This window comes from Denticeps clupeoides, chromosome 7, assembly GCF_900700375.1.
Source record: "Denticeps clupeoides chromosome 7, fDenClu1.1, whole genome shotgun sequence".
In the NCBI taxonomy this organism is placed as follows: Eukaryota; Metazoa; Chordata; class Actinopteri; order Clupeiformes; family Denticipitidae; genus Denticeps; species Denticeps clupeoides.
In genome coordinates, this window is record NC_041713.1 from 15,429,845 (window position 1) to 15,449,297 (window position 19,453).

The window sequence follows — 19,453 nt, forward strand, 5'->3', positions numbered from 1 at the left end:
GCCCTATTTAATCAAAAAACACAATGAACATGTTAGCCTTGGTTCTAAGGCCCACACTCCAGAACCCAAGTCCACTTCCTCGATGACAGTCACACATTTAATGTGAAAAGTGCCAGCACTACCTTGAGATGGCTTTGCCTTCCTTAAGGCTTTTGCAAGTCTCACACATTCTTTCCTCAGCAGGTACAATGGAGATTTGCACTCATGTTAGCTTCATCAAAAAGGCATTAGTGTGAAAGTAACATCTCTACCCGCCTGCTTTGCTCTGCGCTATTCCAAAGTGATATTCCATTATGCACAGTTCATGTCAACTGTCTGTCAACATTATAAATGCCAAGTCTGGATGGTGCAGCACATGCAAGCGATGCACTTAACTTTTACCCCTGTAAAAAATAGCACGCTGCTTTCGTTTCTGCCTCTTCAGCAGAGTGTCGTGCCCAGCCGTGCACACGACTGTGCTTCAATAGACATGTAGGGCTAAGAACACAAATATATAGAGTGAAGGGACAATGAGATGAATGCAATCCCATCTGATAAATGCACTCAAGGATTGTACAGAATTCGAACCCTTGTGTAGGTTTCTAAAGGGCTGCGGTTCTAGGTAGCTGGCTGAGGATCTCTTGAGTGACGCGTGCAATAATTAGGTATTATACTAAACATGTAGAGTGGAAAGATGAACTGCCTTCTGTTATCGCCTCCAGCATGTTCTCTCCAGGACGTATGGGGGTTGTGGAATCTATCGCTAATGCGTAATCTAGGATTGTTTCTGAAGCCCTGCAGCAAGGTTCCTTCAAGCACTTTCATGGATAATGGCATTTGAGTGAAGAGCATCTCCATTCTGCATAACAAGGAAGGGGGGTGGGAGAGGCTTTGGAATCCTGGATTCAGCATTGCTATTTTCAAACCGACACTATGGCTTGTTTGCTATTGTATGGTCAAAGGCGTCCTCAGCATTTACAAGAATATTTCAAATAAGAAAGAGGCACTTGGTATCTACACTTTCTGTTGATGTGTAATCATTTGTGTCACTCAAAATGGGAGGAGGCTGATGACTGACAGCTTTCATTCATGCTACTTCCTTATTCTGGATGATTTAAATCCATAACTTTCAATACGTCACATTCCCAAGCATCAGTGAAATAAACATCTATTTATTTATGTAAATGCTGAGCCCCATTTCAGTTTTCACTTGCAAACAATCAACATGCTTGGTATGTAGCATTGAGCTTAGCCACAGGAAAATAGGGCCCTGTGAGTGTTTCAGACAGTGGCGAAACCGCTCTGTCACCAACTGTGTCCCTAACTGTGAAACAAGAAGTTGTCCATTTGCCAACTGACCCAGTTTACTGAGTTCAGATTTATGGCCATTTGCTTCGGTATTAATTAAACATGGGTGCTTCTCATAGTATTTATTTATTGCTGCTCGCTTCTTCCCCCAATGTCCTAAAAAGAAATGCAATGGTTTGAAAGTTAAGCTAATCATGGGTGTTGTTCCTATTAGAGCTTGTGCCACTGAAATTCCAGGCACACTGGGGCATTGTCTTACTAGCCAAACTTCATAAAATGCACTAGGAAGCCAATACATTAAAACATTTTGTTGGCTTCTGTAGCCACTACAGTTTTGCAATCTTGCTTTGGCCAGAGACGTCTTCCAATCTGTTCTGTCTAGACCGGTGTTGGATGCCGAGCTGTAAATTCTGCTGTATTGACTCCATGCATTATGTATAAATATCTCCCTGCTGAGAGTGAGGAGAAGAATGAAAGAGAAAAGGGCAAAAGGTTACTGAGGCAAACATCTGATAATCAACAGGTCATACTGTGTGTATATATAGCTAGCCGTACAGGGAATAAAAGAAAAGTCATGATAAATGAATGCAGTTTGCTCACCCCCACCATGTGAAGGGTCAAATCATCGCAAATTGATTGTGAATGATGGGTTTTATCATTTGATTAAGCAGTTCTATACTGGTGCCCCTATCCAAAAGGGTATGTAAGTGAATATCATGACATGACATCCACCAAATCTCAAACAACATGCTTTCTATAATCGTGGACAATTAAAAACTGGCCTCTGTCACTTATGCATATGTAGCATAGTACTCATTTTCTGCTCAGTTTTGTTGTTTTTCTTAGCTTGTGTCCCTTGTAACCTGGCCATCTGTGAAGATCAAAAATTCTCTAAAAGTCACCAAACACATGCGGGGTTGTGTGTTTGGTATCATGTGTCCCTTGTGTTCTTACTATTTACTTTTCATTGACTTTGGTTTTGTTCATTATTGTACAGCCTAGATTCAGGTTTATGTGTATTTGTTTGAAATGTGATAGTCAGCCTGTCTGGGGCCAGAACCGTCTTTTAACATACAATATTCCAGTCCTCCAGCAGAACAAAAGAATTTGGCAAATTTTAGACAAATGCAGCTTTTCCTTGAACTCTTTTGCTTGTCATTCATCTCAGTATTACATTGTACTGCTACATCCCTCATACAGAATTTATTTCTCCCAACGGCACAACAGCTGATATTGAGCTGAGCTGAATATATATATATATATATATATATATACACACACACACACACACACACACACACACACATATGTGTGTGTGTGTGTGTGTGTGTGTGTATTAACCATCTATATACATTCAGAATGACTTGAGAACATACTGAGCCATTAATGTGAAATAATGAGTAAGGTACTTTTTGTCACCTCTGTCTACAGTATCAAAGCAACTTCTTTAGGGCTAGAAAATGAGTCAGTGGATGATTCTTTTCAGATTTGTGCACTGTGGATCAATCAGGATGATAACCTCTGGCCGGATATAAAAATGAAGATCCACAGCCAGCGATCCAATCATCTAGCGAAGCTTGGCAGGAAAAGATGGGCTTGAAGTATTGTCATCAGGACCATTAGTGAGACTGGTCTCAGCTTCAGCAGGGGTAATTCAGCAGACAATGACTGAGACCACCAAAGACCCGGTGAATAATGGTGCTGAGTCACCTGCTTTCTGGCCTTTTAATAAGATCTCTACATTTTTATTCAACACACCTTTTGGAGTGCTGGGAGTGCTCACATCAGCAGCCAGTTAAAGACATTTTAAAAGCCTAAATGAATTAGCTGAGGCATTTTTTCAGTTTAATGTCTATACCTAACAAAAGAGCCGTGCTCCGAACGCAGGCTGAAATGACATCCATTACACTTATGCAGCCACAAAATGTAAAACCCCAACAGTCTTGAAAGCCTGCTGCCTTTCATATATTATTCATATTGTGCTGATAAATATTAATTAATAATTTATTCATTTCAATCAGTTTAGATAAAAACAAATTGCAGCTGGAGCCCTCCACACCAAATGAGTAATAAGAACTGCCGTGGGAGTGCTGTGACAAATATTTCTAGTGTCAGAAGGGGAGCCCGCGGTGACTTTGAAAGGCTTCCATTAAGAGCAGCACTACTCTCCCAGTCTGAGCTGAGTTGAGCTGAGCTTACATGCTGATGCCCTCGAAAAGTTTACCCATACAAATTATGACCACTGAGTACATTGATCACGTGAATTGTTGTACTGTGGGCATGTATCAGTTATGGCACCAGTCTTTATTTGTATGTACTGCACCATGTACAGCTTTTCTGCATATACCTTTAAACTGCTGTTGACTTGTGCCCTTATGTATTAGCAGGGCCAAAGGTGGCACTCCAGCCCCAGCCCTCCACCTTAATCTCAACCCAACTATGTTACTGTTGGGATTGTAGGGTCCTGAGTGCACAGGTCAAATCTGAGTTTAACTGCTACCTTTTCTGCTTTCAGATTCCTCTTCGGGATCGCAAATACATTTCAGCTTGTGTAGTAGGCACGTAGCAGTTTCTCACATCAGCGGCTCAAGAATAGCATTGATATGATCGCAACGCATTTCCCTGTGCTCTACTTGCTCAGCGGAACAGCAGCTCATACCGTAGCATGAGGAACCAGTGGCAAAACACCAGGAAAGACATTTGTAATTTCGCCTCAGTGATGCACTAAACCGTAGTGAGGGAACTGAAAAGAAATGTTCCAAGGTAGTTATTAACGGACGAAGCTGACAAGACTCACCTTTCATAATTCAGAACCTGCCTTCGGGCTTTCCCTTTACTTTAACAAATGCTTGCTTTCAATCTGTTTTTGATATTCGACTCGTTGAGCAACATGTGCAGCTTCACAGCGGTCTGTCATAGTTCCACCTTGTTTAAACACTGGCCGCTAATAAACATGGGAAATCAATTTCCAGTAGGTGGTATTGGTTCTGTTGCCTGCTCATTAAGCCCCTAGTGAGCATGTATCAGTCAGAGCGCATTGCGTCTCAGCGGCTAAATGGCCTGCTGAAACTCACATAATGACTCAGACCGTACAGGATCCACTGATGGCGAGAGCACTTTTGTTTTCTCTGATTCTGTGCACTTCCAGACATGAGTGCGGTGAGAAGGATGGAAAGAGAGAGATGGAGAGAGATTGTTTGTAACATAGGTTGTGCATAAAATTATGAGTCATTAATCAATACTAATTCATCTTACACTACATATACTATGCATTTTTCAACCTGGGGCAGTGGTGGCCTAGCGGTTAAGGAAGTGGCCCCGTAATGGGAAGGTTGCCAGTTCGAATCCCTGCCAAGGTGCCACTGAGGTGCCACTGAGCAAAGCACCGTCCCCACACACTGCTGCCCCTCAGAGTGATGGGTTAAATGCAGAGGGCAAATTTAACTGTGTGCACCGTGTGCTGTGCTGCTGGGTATCACATGTGACAATCACTTTACTTTCTTCTTCTTCTTCACTCAAATCGCATCCTACACATTTTATATGTTACTATTTGGGCAAATTTCATTAAAAGATAAACAGTCCTCTCTGTCTAACTGTAATGTTAGCTAATAAGCTACATCAATAGTATATTAAAATTTATAAATTATAAAATCTATAGAAAACACATCTGGAATAGTGTCATTACGGACGCATACACTACAATATAAATTTTAATGTTATTGAAGCATGACGGTACTATTATCTATTATACACCAGTGCTTTGTAAATTGACAATAACAGTGTGGCCTCTTCCTCCAGAGAACAGCACTAAATCCACATGTACGTTTCCATGTTAATTGTCTGTAAGACGGTCCATGTCTAGACATTTAGAGGTAGGTGTGTGTGTATGTGTGTGTGTGTGTGTGTAATATTCTTATAGAATAATCTATGTTTATGTAGAGAAACATTATTTTTATTATATTTGTTTGTTTGCTTGTGTGTGTGTGTGTGTTTTGAATGGTTTGTTTCTTTACAGTCCAGCTGAAAAATGGCAAAAATGGTTTTCGTGTTGCATTTGTGGGCTCCAAAACAAGGACTTAATTCTGGAGGGAACGCGTGACTTCTCTTTAAAAAGCAGAAAGGAAAACAAATCTGCTAAAAATCGTAAATCTATAACAATTGCTCGCCCGCAGCGCTAATGCCGATGATTTTTACTGTTTACTTCAGAAATACTCAATACAGGAAAAGCTTCCCTGGCACAGCGATGGCGCAAGAGGCATTAGTCAACGTCTACGTATTGATGGCCCATGCCACTGCGGATTCATTAAGGGGACTTGGAGAAACTAGTAATGCACTTGCGGGCCTGATAAAGCCAGTGTGCCGACACGCGGCCGAACATCCGGCACCAGAAATATCCGTATCAGCCGGGGGAACCCGGTGGTCTGTCAGTACAGCCCTACACATGAGCACGCAAGCGCTGCTGTGCCTCACCTGGCAGTTAGATTGTTCTTTTGAAGGCGTGCAGGCCGAGGCTGGTGTTGTGTTGCGTACGCCTGATGTACTTCCACCATCTGACACAATAAATAATAATTGCTGGAAGCAGCCTGGCCCATTATGCTACTTGTTCTCATTTGAGGGTTTGAATGGCTTGAAATGGATTAGTGAATTGAGTCACAACGGATATTCATTTTCCCCCCATCGTTTTGCAGAAGAAGCCGGGCAATTAGCACCTGTTGATTGAGCCAATGTCATGGCCGGTGTTTCTCAAAAGCAATTTCATTAGATAAATAAAAGTTCCACTGCCGAGATATTTGAAAATAAATCGAAGAAAGTCTTACATGATTTGGTGCCATCAATTAAAGATTTTTTTTTTTTTTTTTCTTAAGTACATAAAGCAATTTCATGCAAATTTCTGGGAGAGGTAATTACTGTAAACAGTTCCAATAAGGAAGGAAACGTCTCTTCCTAAGTCATTATCCCTGTCATTAGTACATATTAGGCGATAGGAATCATAAGAGCTCTCTCGCTCTCTCTCTCTCTCTCTCTCTCTTGCTCTCTCTCTTCTTTACCTGTTATCAGCAACAACTTCTCTCCCTGGGAGCAAAGTACAGGACAAATCTTCATCCGGCGGCCCGGTATTGCAGGGAATATGAGACTCTCTTTCAGGGAACAGCAGGACGTGCCGCCCTGCGAGCCACCCAATTCTTTGCTTGCTTGTTGATGGCACACTTCCCCCGACCCTGGTGGCCCGCGCCCTCCCCACTCTGGATGGCGCGCGTGCGTGCACACCCTGTTCTTTTCATTACAGCCGCAGCGGCTGCTTTGACTGAGGCATTGCCCGAGCGCCGAGTCCTACTGTGTCAATCAGAGCGAGCACTTCAGCCTAATGCAACGAAATGCCAATCAATAGGCAAAGGGAAGCAGACGTGTTCTCCTTAAGGGCCGAGATACTCCTGCTGTCAGATGCCAAGGGGACCTGATACAGTAAAAACAGGGTCACTGTTTCTTCACTACCCAGAAGTGTCTTTGTTCAGGATTCCTTTTTCTTATCTTTTCTTTTTTCTTTTTTTTGCAATGCCAGCATCTCCTGAGAAGAGTCTCTGCAGGTCTACTGGAAGAACAAAATAACCGAAGAAGAGCACTCACCAACCCACCCACCCACCCAAAGGGCTCCAGTTACTGTACCACTCTTAAAATTTTATGATTTCTAAAAATGATTCCTCGTTTTGTCTCCACCATCGGTAGTTGAACAAAACCTCTGAGCTCCACCTTCTTCTCTCTTCTTTTGTCTCTCTTATTTCTAGTGAATAATTCATCAGTATCTTGTGGGTTAGTGGACTCTGTGTGCTGTTGTAGTCACATGGTGTTCTTGAGTGAACTTCTAAAAAAATGTAATGAGACATTGAGGCCCACTCATGTGTGACTTTGCATGTCTTTTGTGGACATCATCAGAAGGTTCATCAAAAGGATGAGGAAAGTACAACTTATACAAGGGTTTTTGTTTATTCATGTGGTACAATGAGTACATGACCATGCAGTTACATCCTTATTTCTAAAGGGCATGCAATCATAATCTTGAATCATTTATATCTGATTGCATAACATGCAATTGAACTGAAGTGATATTTTCTTTGCTCCAGGGCTCTCCAAATTGCTGCATTGTTCATGAAAACCTTGGTAGAGAGTTTAAGCACCTGAATTTAAAACTTAAAATTCTGCCGCATGAAGAGGCAACCTGGCGGGACTTCACTGGGTGATGGTTTCTTATCACCCCAAACCTCTCAATCACCACGCCAACAGACTCATTGTAGATTTGCTCTACCGAGTAATGGCAGCTTAGCTGCTCTCACAGCTAACAGAGATGGTGGGAGACATATGTCCATTTAAACCGGGGTTTATGATCTCAAGAGACTGCTTCAGATGCTGCATGCACTTTTCCCCAACTCATCCCTGATCATTTAATGCCCTCATTGATTTTCGGCCTTAATTAAACTCTTCAAAGGTTCCCAGCAAATGAATGAACTTCATCTCTCAATATAACTGTGTATACTGAGGCTAATATGAGAGCTCCTTGTTTTTATTGAACGCTCCGGCAGATCAAAGAGGGGGGAAAGCATCAGAAATAATGCATCACAGTTCACTTTCTGTCGATTTGTGCCTTTGTGCAGTTGATAAAACAAATTCCAGGCCATCATTTAGCATCAACCTACGTTATAACAGATGCTAGTAATCCTGTTTATAACATGGTGTCCCTGACAAAGACACTTAAACCAGTAGTCCTCAAGAGAGTCTGAATGTGTCATTGCAATGTCATTCTGGATAAAAGTGTATATTTTCTGAATATAATGAAGTCTAATAAAAATAAAAATAGATATTAATAAAAATGAACTAGGCCACATCACATTATAAGTTGTAAGAAAGAGGTAAAGTTTATTTTAGCACACAGGCCACTATTCCATTTGCTCATAACAATTATACAATATGCTTTTACCACTCCCCATGATGGGCATCTGTACCCAATCTGCAAAAATCTGCACATAATCCATTCTCATTCAGCCCACATGGCTGATCTGTTCCAGACTGGGCAAATAGGAACAGTGGCCTTAAGGGGTCCATATATTAAAAATAATAATTAATTTCTTTTTTTTTCTTATTTCGTTAATTTCTTATATATTTGTAGCCTTTATTCTGCATTACAGCAGTCTATAGAGAAAAGCTTGAATGAACATGCATGCCTCCCTACCATGTCCACCAGTTGTCCTTTCACTCACCACAATTGGTAGATTCTAACCGCTGCATACTAGGAACACCCCATTAGGCATCCAGATTTGGAGATATTCTGACACTATCGACAAGCATCACCAAGAAAATCAATTCACTTCACCTGTCAGTTGTGGCTGATATATACCCCTAATGTTTTGAGGTAAGGGTTAAAATTTCTTAACCTGGTCACAAGTGTGATGAAACCAAGTGGAATGCCTTTAAGACCCAGGCATAATCAAAGCTTTGATGAACCTGAAAAGGTCATTTTGAATGAATTTCTGTACTCCGCCTGCACTCTTCTCCTCTGCACCACAACCTCTGCCAAATGCGTGCAAGCTATTTCCTGACTGTTTGTTCTGTAATGAATGTGCCATGCATCTTAGTGTTTGCCTTGAAAATGCCTTACTTAGTTGAAGCTTGGCCCGTGCCAACCTCATTAGAACAATGAATCCACAAGTGTACTATTCCTACAGGAGCCAGCAGCATGCACACACACACAAACACACACACACACACACACACACACATAGGAAAAAGCTGGCTTGTCAAATATGAACCATTTTCTGCCTCTCATTTAATTATTTCTTAGAATTAGCAAATTTGCCTTATATGTATCATCTCAAGTAATGATTCTCCTTGGGGATTCTCATTCAAGTTTGTGGTACACTTGTATCCATAATAAGCACATGAGAACTTACATTTTGTCAATGGTATAAAGCAAACATTTATCCTCCACTCCAGGCAGTGGTGGCCTAGCTGGTAAGGAAGCAGACTAATAATCGAAGAGGTGTGGATTCAAATCCCGGACGCCACTGAGGTCCCCTTAAGAAAGGTACCGTCTCCACACACATGTTTGTCTTCATGGCTGCCCACTGCTCACCAATGGTGATGGTTAAATGCAGAGGACACATTTTGTTGTGTCACCATGTGCTGTGCTGTGCTTCACAATGACAATCACTTCACTTTCAAATAGTGGAGAAGTGGTTGGAGGCATTGTGGAAAATTTATGGGGGACTTCATGCAGCAGGCTGATTCAGACACAGCAACATAAAATACAGCAGGATTTGAATTTTTTTACATTTACATTTATAGCATTTATCAGACGCCCTTATCCAGAGCGACTTACAATCAGTAGTTACAGGGACAGTCCCCCCTGGAGCAATTTAGGGTTAAGTGTCTTGCTCAGGGACACAATGGTAGTAAGTGGGATTCGAACCCGGGTCTTCTGGTTCATAGGCGAGTGTGTTACCCACTAGGCTACTACCACCCTTTTTTTTTACTTTGTATAGTTGAAGTTGAAGTTGAACTTTCCCCCCATTTGGGGAAAGAAAATGAATTGGATGTTTTACAGGAGAAACAACAAACTGTCATTGCTGGATGAAAAGAATTTGATTAGCCTATTGTGAAGTGATTGTCATTGTGATACAAGGCAGACGGTGGCCCAACGAAATGCGTCCTCTGCTTTTAACCATCACCCTTGGTGAGCAGTGGGCAGCCATGACAGGCGCCCGGGCAGCAGTGTGTGGGGACGGTGCCTTGCTCAGTGGCACTTCGGTTGCACCTTGGCGGATCGGGATTCCAACCGGCAACCTTCTGATTACGGGGCCGCTTCCTTAACCGCTAGTCCACCACAGCCCACCACTGTGAACTTTAAGGTACCCTCTCAGCGAATCAGAAAGGCCAGTTGGAACTAGCAATGGTATGAACATGCATATTGAGTTCTCAGCAAGAGCAGTCAATGTGTCTACTGTCTTTCTGAGGAATATGAACCACTCCCTCTCTCATTATGGGTAGGCTTTTCCCAACTGATTTTGTTTTCCTTCCATTAGGTCAGCTCTATTTATCTGTGTTAAGGAGAGCGGCTTCATTCATTTATAGGACTTTTTCAGCGTGAGTGATCTGACTTGGGAGACGACTTTCAGCCCAGACATTTTTCATCTCCCATGAAGGAGAAAGCATGCTTTCTTCTAAGAGTGAGTTTGGCCAAATCAAAATCAACCAAACCATACCTTGGCCTCATTTTACTGTAATTGCTTTTGCTAAAAGCCTGAAACTCTTTTTCAAAAATTATGTGCCAGAGGATGTGTGCATGTGTGGGCAGAGCAGTGCAATTAGAGAGAATACATACAGGGCACTGCATTTCAAACTGGCACTAAGCGCGGCACAGTGCTCTGAGCATGGGTATTGTTCAAATGTGCCAAGTCAAAGGCATTGCCACAATTTGCATAAATAATTAAAACAAGAAAGAACTGCTAGGAAATAATGTGCGACTGTTTGACAGGATCTATTTAATCTAAATTCTGAGGATGGCTTTGAACCAAATGTGGTGAGCAAGCCCCACAGATTTTAAAAATAGTGTCCACAGACAGACAGACAGACAGCCTGGCATCCCACCATGTACCAATATCAGTGAAAGGGATGGCACTTTCCTTGTCCCTTTCCATGACAAGCAAACAACGGGCAGTACCAAAAACAAGCTGGACCAATCAGCACAACCTCTCTCGCCTGCTCCTCTACAACAGGACACCCTGCTTTTAAATCCATCACGTTGGATGTGAGTGACAGCAAATTACACCTATTTATCAACGTTCCTGTCCCCACTTCCTGACAGACGTCCATCACAAGATAAGCGCGAGCCTGTATTCCAGCTCGCCGGGGACCATTACGTCTCCACCTGACAGCGTCCTGTAATTCCTAAGAACGTGCTGTAACAGCTATTCTTATCACAGACCGTATGATTGGCCCTTGTGCTCCACAGTTCTATTACCAAAGCTTATCACATCCAGTAGATTTCACATGGTAACGAATGCCCCTCTCCGGCCGAGAGCGACTGTCCCCGGCCTGCGTCGGGTGAATCCTGTGCCGCGGGGGACAGAATGCCGCATGAGTATAATGGTTCCGGACACAGAAAGCGTTCAATCAGGAGGGTACAGGACACTCTGGGGTTACATTCACCAAACGCGTGTAGGAAACACATGTCACTCTGGACTCCAGCGATTAACTCGCATCTGACACCAAGCCAGAGGCGGCCTTCCCATAATAACTGATGACTGGCATTAGACCTTTTGGAGGGAGTGTTTAAAATATTAAAATCAATATCTCATTTCGAGGGATTGATGCTATAACACAGGTGTAATTTCCCCAGCTATTGACATCTGTAAGGCATCACATGACCTGCCTGGAGCCAATAGAGCAGCAGCGGTCAATGGCACAAGAGGCAAATAACGATGTGGGGAGGGGGTTTGTGGGCTCCGCTGGAGATGTTTAAGGGTCACGAAAGTGAAGAGGGGTGTTTTGAAGGGGTGCGCCAATGTACAAACTCACACTTTAAGGGGAGATTTTGGGATCAATGAAAGCTTTGGGGAAAAGGTGTCGGTTGTGAAGAGGGCTTCGTGGAGAGCAGCACTCAGATCAGATGGTGTCACTCGCACAGGCTGCTGGTGCCTGTCCCAGGGCCCCTAATGATCCTCTTTTCTTTCTGAACTTGAAATACTTACAGTGCGCTCTGTGCGCAGGGAATAACGGATTACCTGGATTAGTAGCAGGCAAACATGAAAAGAGCCATATGTTTTGAACCTCCTCCTGACCTAGATGTATGTACGTGCCAGAAGAAGATAAGCCCCGGTGCTGGCACAAGTGTGTGTGTGTGTGTGTGTGTGTGTGTGTGTGTGTGTGTGTGTGTGTGTGTGTGATGACTAAAAGAAAAAAATACTTGCAATACAATGCATACCCATCTTCTTTTTTTTTTTTTTTTTAAAGTCTACTACTATTAAAGTCCAGTCTAGTACAATTTGTTTTTCTCTGTAGAATTCACACAATATTGTATCAGTACGGTGTGGTTAGCACAAACTATATCATTTTTTATTGCTATTTTTAATGAGGAAAATATTAAAATATATGAAAAATTATGTCATGGCGACCCTGCAATAGAATGTGTGTCTGTGTGTGTGTGTTTAGTGTGTGAGAGTGGGAGACACACTGGTCACTGCATTCATGCTTGTCGCCGATGTGTGTGCGTCAGACCTGAATTCATTTACAAAAGATAATTGTACATTTCCAGAAGGAAGGGAGGAGTCAATGAAAGGCAATGAAAGAATGAGTGTTCATCACTGCACACAAATGGTGCTAATGAGGACAATGATCGCCTCCAAATGAATCCAATTAAGGGCCTGTTATTCTCAGAGCTGCGCAATCTTAACACTTCCCTTAGGGATGTTTCTGTCACCGAGGAAAAAGGGAGCTGTTGGGAATTGTTGATGTTACTTTTATGTAGTTTTGGAAGTCTGAGTCCATGGGAATCACCAAGGACATCCAAGAATTGTCCGAGTGGCGCGCTGTGGTGCCATAGTGAGGACGATGGATTACACAGGGATTAGGAAGCGATAAGCGCAGGAGCGAAAGCGTTCAAGGAGGACACTTTAATTTTACAGCGCTGTCTTGGAAAGCCGCCCTCAGTTTACACCATGCGGAGCCTGAGTGAACGATTCAGTCCAGGACGGCGAGTGCAGCATGAGTGAGGAGTCGCTGCAGGTCAACAATTATTGGCACATGATGGAACTTCAGATTCGTCATCTGCACAACAACACGGCCAGATTCAGTTCATGACAAAGGATTGGAATGATTGTAAGATGAACCGAAGCTCTTATCACTTAAAAAAATGTAATAACAGTTGACCAACCAACAAACAACTACAAAGCTGTCAAACAGGACTTTCCACTCAGATGTATCTGGCACAAAATATACTTCTATTGGCAACCAAAAAAGCCGAGAACTGGACAAAGTCAAAAATGTGGTCAAAGCAAGGACTAAAAGTAACACACAAATACTGAGCGCATTATCAATACAGGTGCCTAGTACCCATCCAGAGCAACTTCCGGTCACTAATTACAGGAACAGACACTGGTTAAGTGGGATTTGAACCCGAGGGCTTCCAGGTCATGTGGTTGATAGGCACGCTACCCACTAAGCTACATGCACCAAGGACTGGGTGACAAAGCACACCAACTGGTCACAGGCTCAGGGGCTTCAGGGCTCAGTGGCCCCTGAAGCTGGAGCCTTTGGGTTTGAAGTAAATGCCAATATCAGAGCCCCTGCTGAGTAAATCTGGTTGAGAATGAGGTCAATTTAGTTATTGAGTGAGGTTGGCTGGACGTCGGGCCCTGTCAGGGTGGGAGAGAGTATGGACTATGCATCCTTGTCCAGGCTTTCATAATTGGTTTATGCCTTCACATGCAACTCTGATTGCATGTGTTTGCATATAGAAATGTCTAACTAGGCTTAATTTAAACATTAAAGTAACTGTCCCTCACAGTGGGATAAGGGCATTGTTGCAAAACGTGTCTTTTCCTCCTGAAAAGTCCTGAGTCTAAATTACCAGTGCATGTAATATGGATATTTTCAGCTGTAATTAAAAGAAAAGTGTGAAACAGGATTAATTTTTTTTTTTTTTATCCAAATGGCAAATTAGATTACCCTCCATTTTTACCATTTCTAATTCCAAAGGACTTGCACACTATTCTTCTTGCACACTATTTTTCACACCCCATTACCATGATATACTTCATCTGAGCTCCTCTCTGCTGTTGATTGCTCTTCTTTTGAGAAAAAGGCACAGAGAGGGAAGAGTGAGGATAGGTGAGGAGTGATAAAAAGAGACAGCAGAGGTGGCCGAGTACCAGGAAGTAGGTGGCCGATTGCGAGGTGGAGGAGAGACGTGTTGCTAAGCAGAGTTGCTCCTCGAATAAGCCCGTGGCGACGAGGCCCACCAACGGATCCCGCGTTGCATTTTCAAAGTGGGTGGCAAACAAGGGGACCGTCACAAGTGGCGGTGGCGGCTCATCTTCATTTTGAAGGCGCGAGGAGACAGCATCTCTTTCTGGCCAATCCGTTATAATCAATACAGACGGGTAATTCAGAGCACCGCGAAAGGGGGAGCTTACGGTTACCGCATGGCAACAGCTCCAATCACACACACACACACACACACACACACACACATACACACATACAGCTGCCTCCACAGCAATTTAATCAAAGGCACTCGTGGAACCTAATACATAGCTGTATCAGAGGGAATTACGTAATATGTAACGACCCCTGAGAGCTGGGTTAGAAGACCTGGGTTAGAGAGTAATGATATCATGTAATCATCCATTTTGTGTTTATCAATGCACACTCGTGCTCTCAAATCCAGATATGCATTTTGCTATACCGGTTAATGTGGACTACATAAATACATATATCTGCACCCACACATGCAGCTGACCGCGTACGTAATGGTATAATATGAAACGTAGCCCAGGTAAAATGTTTTATTTGCATATCAGCCTGGTTGTTGTATCTTTTTATGTTGGGCCATATTGCAGTTTGAACATTAAAGAAAAAACGAGACCGGAGCTGCGCAGCAGAATGATTATACGCTCGTAACCATCCGCAGGCACAGCCTCACGATCGCATTTCACTACTGCCGCTGGCAAGCCTCCAGGAAGGGGTATTATGTAATTCCACATTGTCTCCTTTTCTCATATTTCACATACCTCGCCACGGCAGCACCTCGCGAAAAAATTTGAGTGCTATGGAGTCGGCCGGCGGGAGACTGTTTGCTCTTATGAAAATTGCTCTTAGGAGATTTGTCCGGGTTCGCAGCAGTGAGAAGGAGTCCGATGGAAATTGTGTGAAGTGTAGCATCCAAAAACACATAGGAACAGCGGAACTTTTAACGCGGTGCATGACACCGTGGGTACCGCCTCGCTCTCGTGAATCACAACAGACTGTAAGGGACAGATTTTAGCAGCCACACGTGTCCTAACTTCAATAAATCCGACAGTGGGAACATAAGGTTGCATGCAAAAGTAGTCTAGATCATGAATAATATAGGAACGGCTTCAGAGCCACTCTTCCTAAAGGCAAATGGGTCCTCCTGGAGAGATACAACCAGGGGTCCAGGCAGGACATCTGTTCTCTGGAAGATTCAGAGAAAAATCGCGTTTTGTTGTAACCAATTATGATATATTTGTACACGGCGTCCGGCACCATGCTGTGAAAGTGGGCATCTCGTTTTGTGAAAGAGCAAAGTTTTTGTATTATTATTGTTTGTTTCTTTATTTACTGCATGGAACGAACCCTGAAAAAGCCCCGCTTTCATCCGTGTCCTTCTAAGGCATTATTGTTCCACGGCAAACAACGCGTGGTTTCGTGCGGATGAGGAGGCCGGGGAGCAGATGAGGTGCGGGGATGGTGCGGTTCTGAAGCTTCACCCTGAGTGTGGAGGTGTGAGCGCTGAGAAGCAGCCTACTGCCAGCACGCAGCTGCCGGAGGGCAGGCTGGCCTGGGCGTGTAACGGTGCCAAACTGACTGCAGTAGCTTACCTCATCAGGACATGTCCATACAACACCATGAGAAACTATAGACATGGGGAACTGAGTAACACTTGACTTTTTTGATGTGTAACTGTGCAACTACGTATTGTGCAACGTGCCATGAGACAAAATGTGGTGTATTGGAGATGCTGTACACCATGCCCCCTTTATTAAGAGTACACTGTCAGTCAAAGGTTTGGATGCACCTACTCTGCAGCAGTTATAGAGGCTAAGATGAAGGCTATTTTGAAGAATACAAGAAACATATTTAGTATTTTTTGCATCAGGAGAAAGTGAAGTATGTTTAATAAAGTAACCTCTTTTTACATACTTGGCTGCTTTGTTCACTTTTGTCATCATCAAAAGCTGCTTTGGAGAAGCTTGTTAACATGAGTGAATGACAAGGAAGTAAGAAAGCATAAATCTTCAGTACTGTTGTCCCTGTCGTCTAACTGGTAGAGAGAAGCCAAGAGTGTGAAATGCTGCCATTGCAGCAAAAGCTCCCTGATTTGGAGAGCCCTTTGCTTTTTTGAACAATTGCGTTATTTCATAGTCCTGTGTTTTCAGTTTTGTTCTATAATGTAAAAAATGCAAGATCCAAAAATTAAATATTCTGCATATATGGAAGAACACTAACTATGTTAAAATAAAAAAAATGCCTACAAATAGTGAAATCTGCATGTATAAAACAGCAAACAAAAAAATAAAATAAACTGGAATTATGCTTTGGATGCATTGTGCATATATGAAATGAAATGGTATTACATTCATAAGACTCAGTAGTCATCTACTAAATATACTCCAGTGACATGACTGATGGATGCTATTCAGACTGCTGACTCAGTCATAATCAGTCATTATGTTCTGGTGAATGGCATATAAAGGCAGTTAGTCTCATCATCCTCTTTCATCATCTGCACTTTTATCATCTGTAAGCTCGTATTCTGCACATCGTGGTGCATCCTCCTGATAACATCAAAGTACCAGCTCAGGTCTTTAAAAAATAGATAGAAATCTCAAACCATGAGCGAGGCCATGAAACTTTCATGTGTCACGTGACCTGCCAATGCTAATTTCCACCTGCTACACTCTGAGAAATTATGATGGCAATGGCCCATGATGGAAATGCAAAGGCACCTACATGGACACATAGTCACTCAGGAGGCGGCCCTGCGTCCTCAGGGACCATCTGGAAGTGGCGTGCTGTACATATTTAACTAGTTGCATGCTCCACGGTAGGGACGAGTTGCCCTGTGCCAGAGCAGCATGATGAATGTGCTGTACTGTATGCGGTGGCGTGGTAAACTCTCCCCATAGACAAGAAAGCTATGTATGTATTTACAATCACATGGGGCCAAGGCGCTGGTGCACAGCTAAATGTTCTGAATGATTCTTGAACAGACAAGAGTCTAGTCAAGTGGGAGCCCAAGCACTTCTAATTAAAAGTACACAACAAATAGCCCAGTACAGATGGGAAAAGCTCATTTGACACTACAGGATACAGTTATTTGTGTTCATTTTTGGAAAATATGACAGTGCAGTGCATTTTCCTCCCTCTTTCCTCCTCCTTCTCTCACGAAATATCAGGAAGCTCTGTCTGGAATCTGGATAATATGGATTTATGTGGCGGTCAGAAGAGATTAGAGTTTTTAATCAGACCCAGATCTCATTGGAATATCAAAGAGAATTAATTGGATTTTCAGCCTTTTATGGTGTGATTAATGTGTCCAGTTTCATCTTTTTTCTCCTCCACTGCTTCCTGTTTTAAAAGCCCGCATTCCCAAAAAGGGGCTTGTGTGTTTCTCTGAGTGCTTTCTCCCATCCCTACATTAGCAGAGTAATAAAGGTCACATTCATGGCAAATAATAGAAGCCAAAAATAAAATGTAAATAAACCTCAGTTTCCATCGCATCTCAAAATGAATGGACGGCACTGCAAAGCACGACGCCATCCCAGAAGGAACCGACAAAGTTATTAAAAAAGATCAGACCATGTCAAGTTGCACAAAATGGAAAGGGCACATTTCTTTTGTAAGATTAGCACCTCAAAGAAAAATAAGTTTGAAAATTAAATATTATATATATTATATATATATATATTTAGCAAAGCTGAAGAGGACAGGAAAAATGCTGGAATTTCAGTTGCTATGAACTGGTGTGAACTAAGGTGTGACATCATTAACAGATGCAAGTTCAGATTTGGACCGCGGAAAATGAAACAAAAAGATGAATGAAGAGAGAAGGTAAATCTGCCACAGGTTACCTTGCTCACTTATATGAGATCAATAATAATTTACCGAGTCTGTTGGAGTATTCCGGCTCCATGCTCCAGTCCAGAGTTTCCTGATTGTCCTTACGTTCCATGTACAAACGTAGCCTCATTCTGTCTAGTCCACGTTGGATCATTTAAAGTCTGTATGAGCTTGTACCCTTTCCGTTCTGATGTGAACTGTGATGAGCAAATCTGTGAAGTCGTACTCCTGCGTCCTTTTTCTCCTGCCCTGTACTGCTCCCGTGACAATATGGTTTGGTTTGTATATCTATATTAATCAGAAAGTTTTCTGATTTTCTGTATTGATGCATGAAAAAATCAAGCTTGATACTTAAACATGACAGAAATTGTGCAATGCAAATTTTTTCCGTTGTCCTATATCTTGTGGACTGGAATATACATTCTTGTGGAATGTATTTTCCGATTGTCTAATTACTTTGAGATTTAAAAATTCCAATTGCCCATGTCTAACATTATTCTAATGGCTTTTATCTTAAAACATTGATCAATGTACTCATGAAAATGTCTTTTAATGTTATGTGATATACCATGGACCATAACCTTCATAGGCTGGGTCCTTACCCTTCTAATAACAGCTACTAACTGTAAACTAACAGTATGCTGTCCTCACTTTCATTGCGACAGGCAAGAGGCAAGACATGGGATTCAGTAATTGACATTCAGGGTTTCCATGGAAAACCATATTTATCCCGAGGATAACACCTCACAGACTCCACAATCTGACACCTCTTTCTCTCTCTCTCTCTCTCTCTCTCTCTCTCTCTCTCTTTCCCTCTCTCTGTCTATCTATCTCTCGTTCTGCCATACATCTCTCCCCTTTCATTTACCCCCTCCATCACTTCTCCCTGATTCTGACCTCCCCTCTACCCTCGCTCTGTTCTCGTGGTGGGTGAGCCGCCGGCTGGGCTGATCGGACAGGAGAGGCCGCGCTGTTTAATGAGCTGCAGAGGGCATGTGGGAGAGCAGACAACAGGCGGAGCTGCAGCTGGGGAAACACCACACTTCCTGCCAGCTGTCTTGTCCAAAAGTTCCCCCTTATTCCTCCCCCTCACCTTCGGAAGATGATCCGGTCTACTTGTAGGCTTGGAAAAGGGGGTGTGCAAGACTAATTCCGAACTCTATGGAACCCGATTGGAGACGTTGTAGTAGCTGTAGGGTTCCCAGCCCCATATGTAAATACGGAACCTCCACAGAGCCGATAAAAGGTGTGATCCTTGCACGCCGAAGTGCTATCTGAATCGGCCAGCGAGCGGCTTTTCACACACCACCTCGTA

The 19,453-nt window shown here is 42.9% G+C and overlaps 1 protein-coding gene and 1 long non-coding RNA gene across 6 annotated transcripts in view; one reads left to right on the forward strand and one right to left on the reverse strand.

The window, feature by feature from the left end:
- LOC114794510 (uncharacterized) overlaps positions 1-7,029 on the forward strand; it is a 42,165-nt gene extending 35,136 nt beyond the window's left edge. For both annotated transcript variants that reach the window (XR_003750356.1, XR_003750355.1), the window contains exon 3: positions 6,848-7,029. This is a non-coding gene — a long non-coding RNA (uncharacterized LOC114794510). The remainder of the gene's footprint in view (positions 1-6,847) is intronic.
- elfn1a (extracellular leucine-rich repeat and fibronectin type III domain containing 1a) overlaps positions 1-19,453 on the reverse strand; it is a 69,267-nt gene that overhangs the window by 41,565 nt on the left and 8,249 nt on the right. The gene's annotated exons all lie outside the window — the stretch shown is intronic.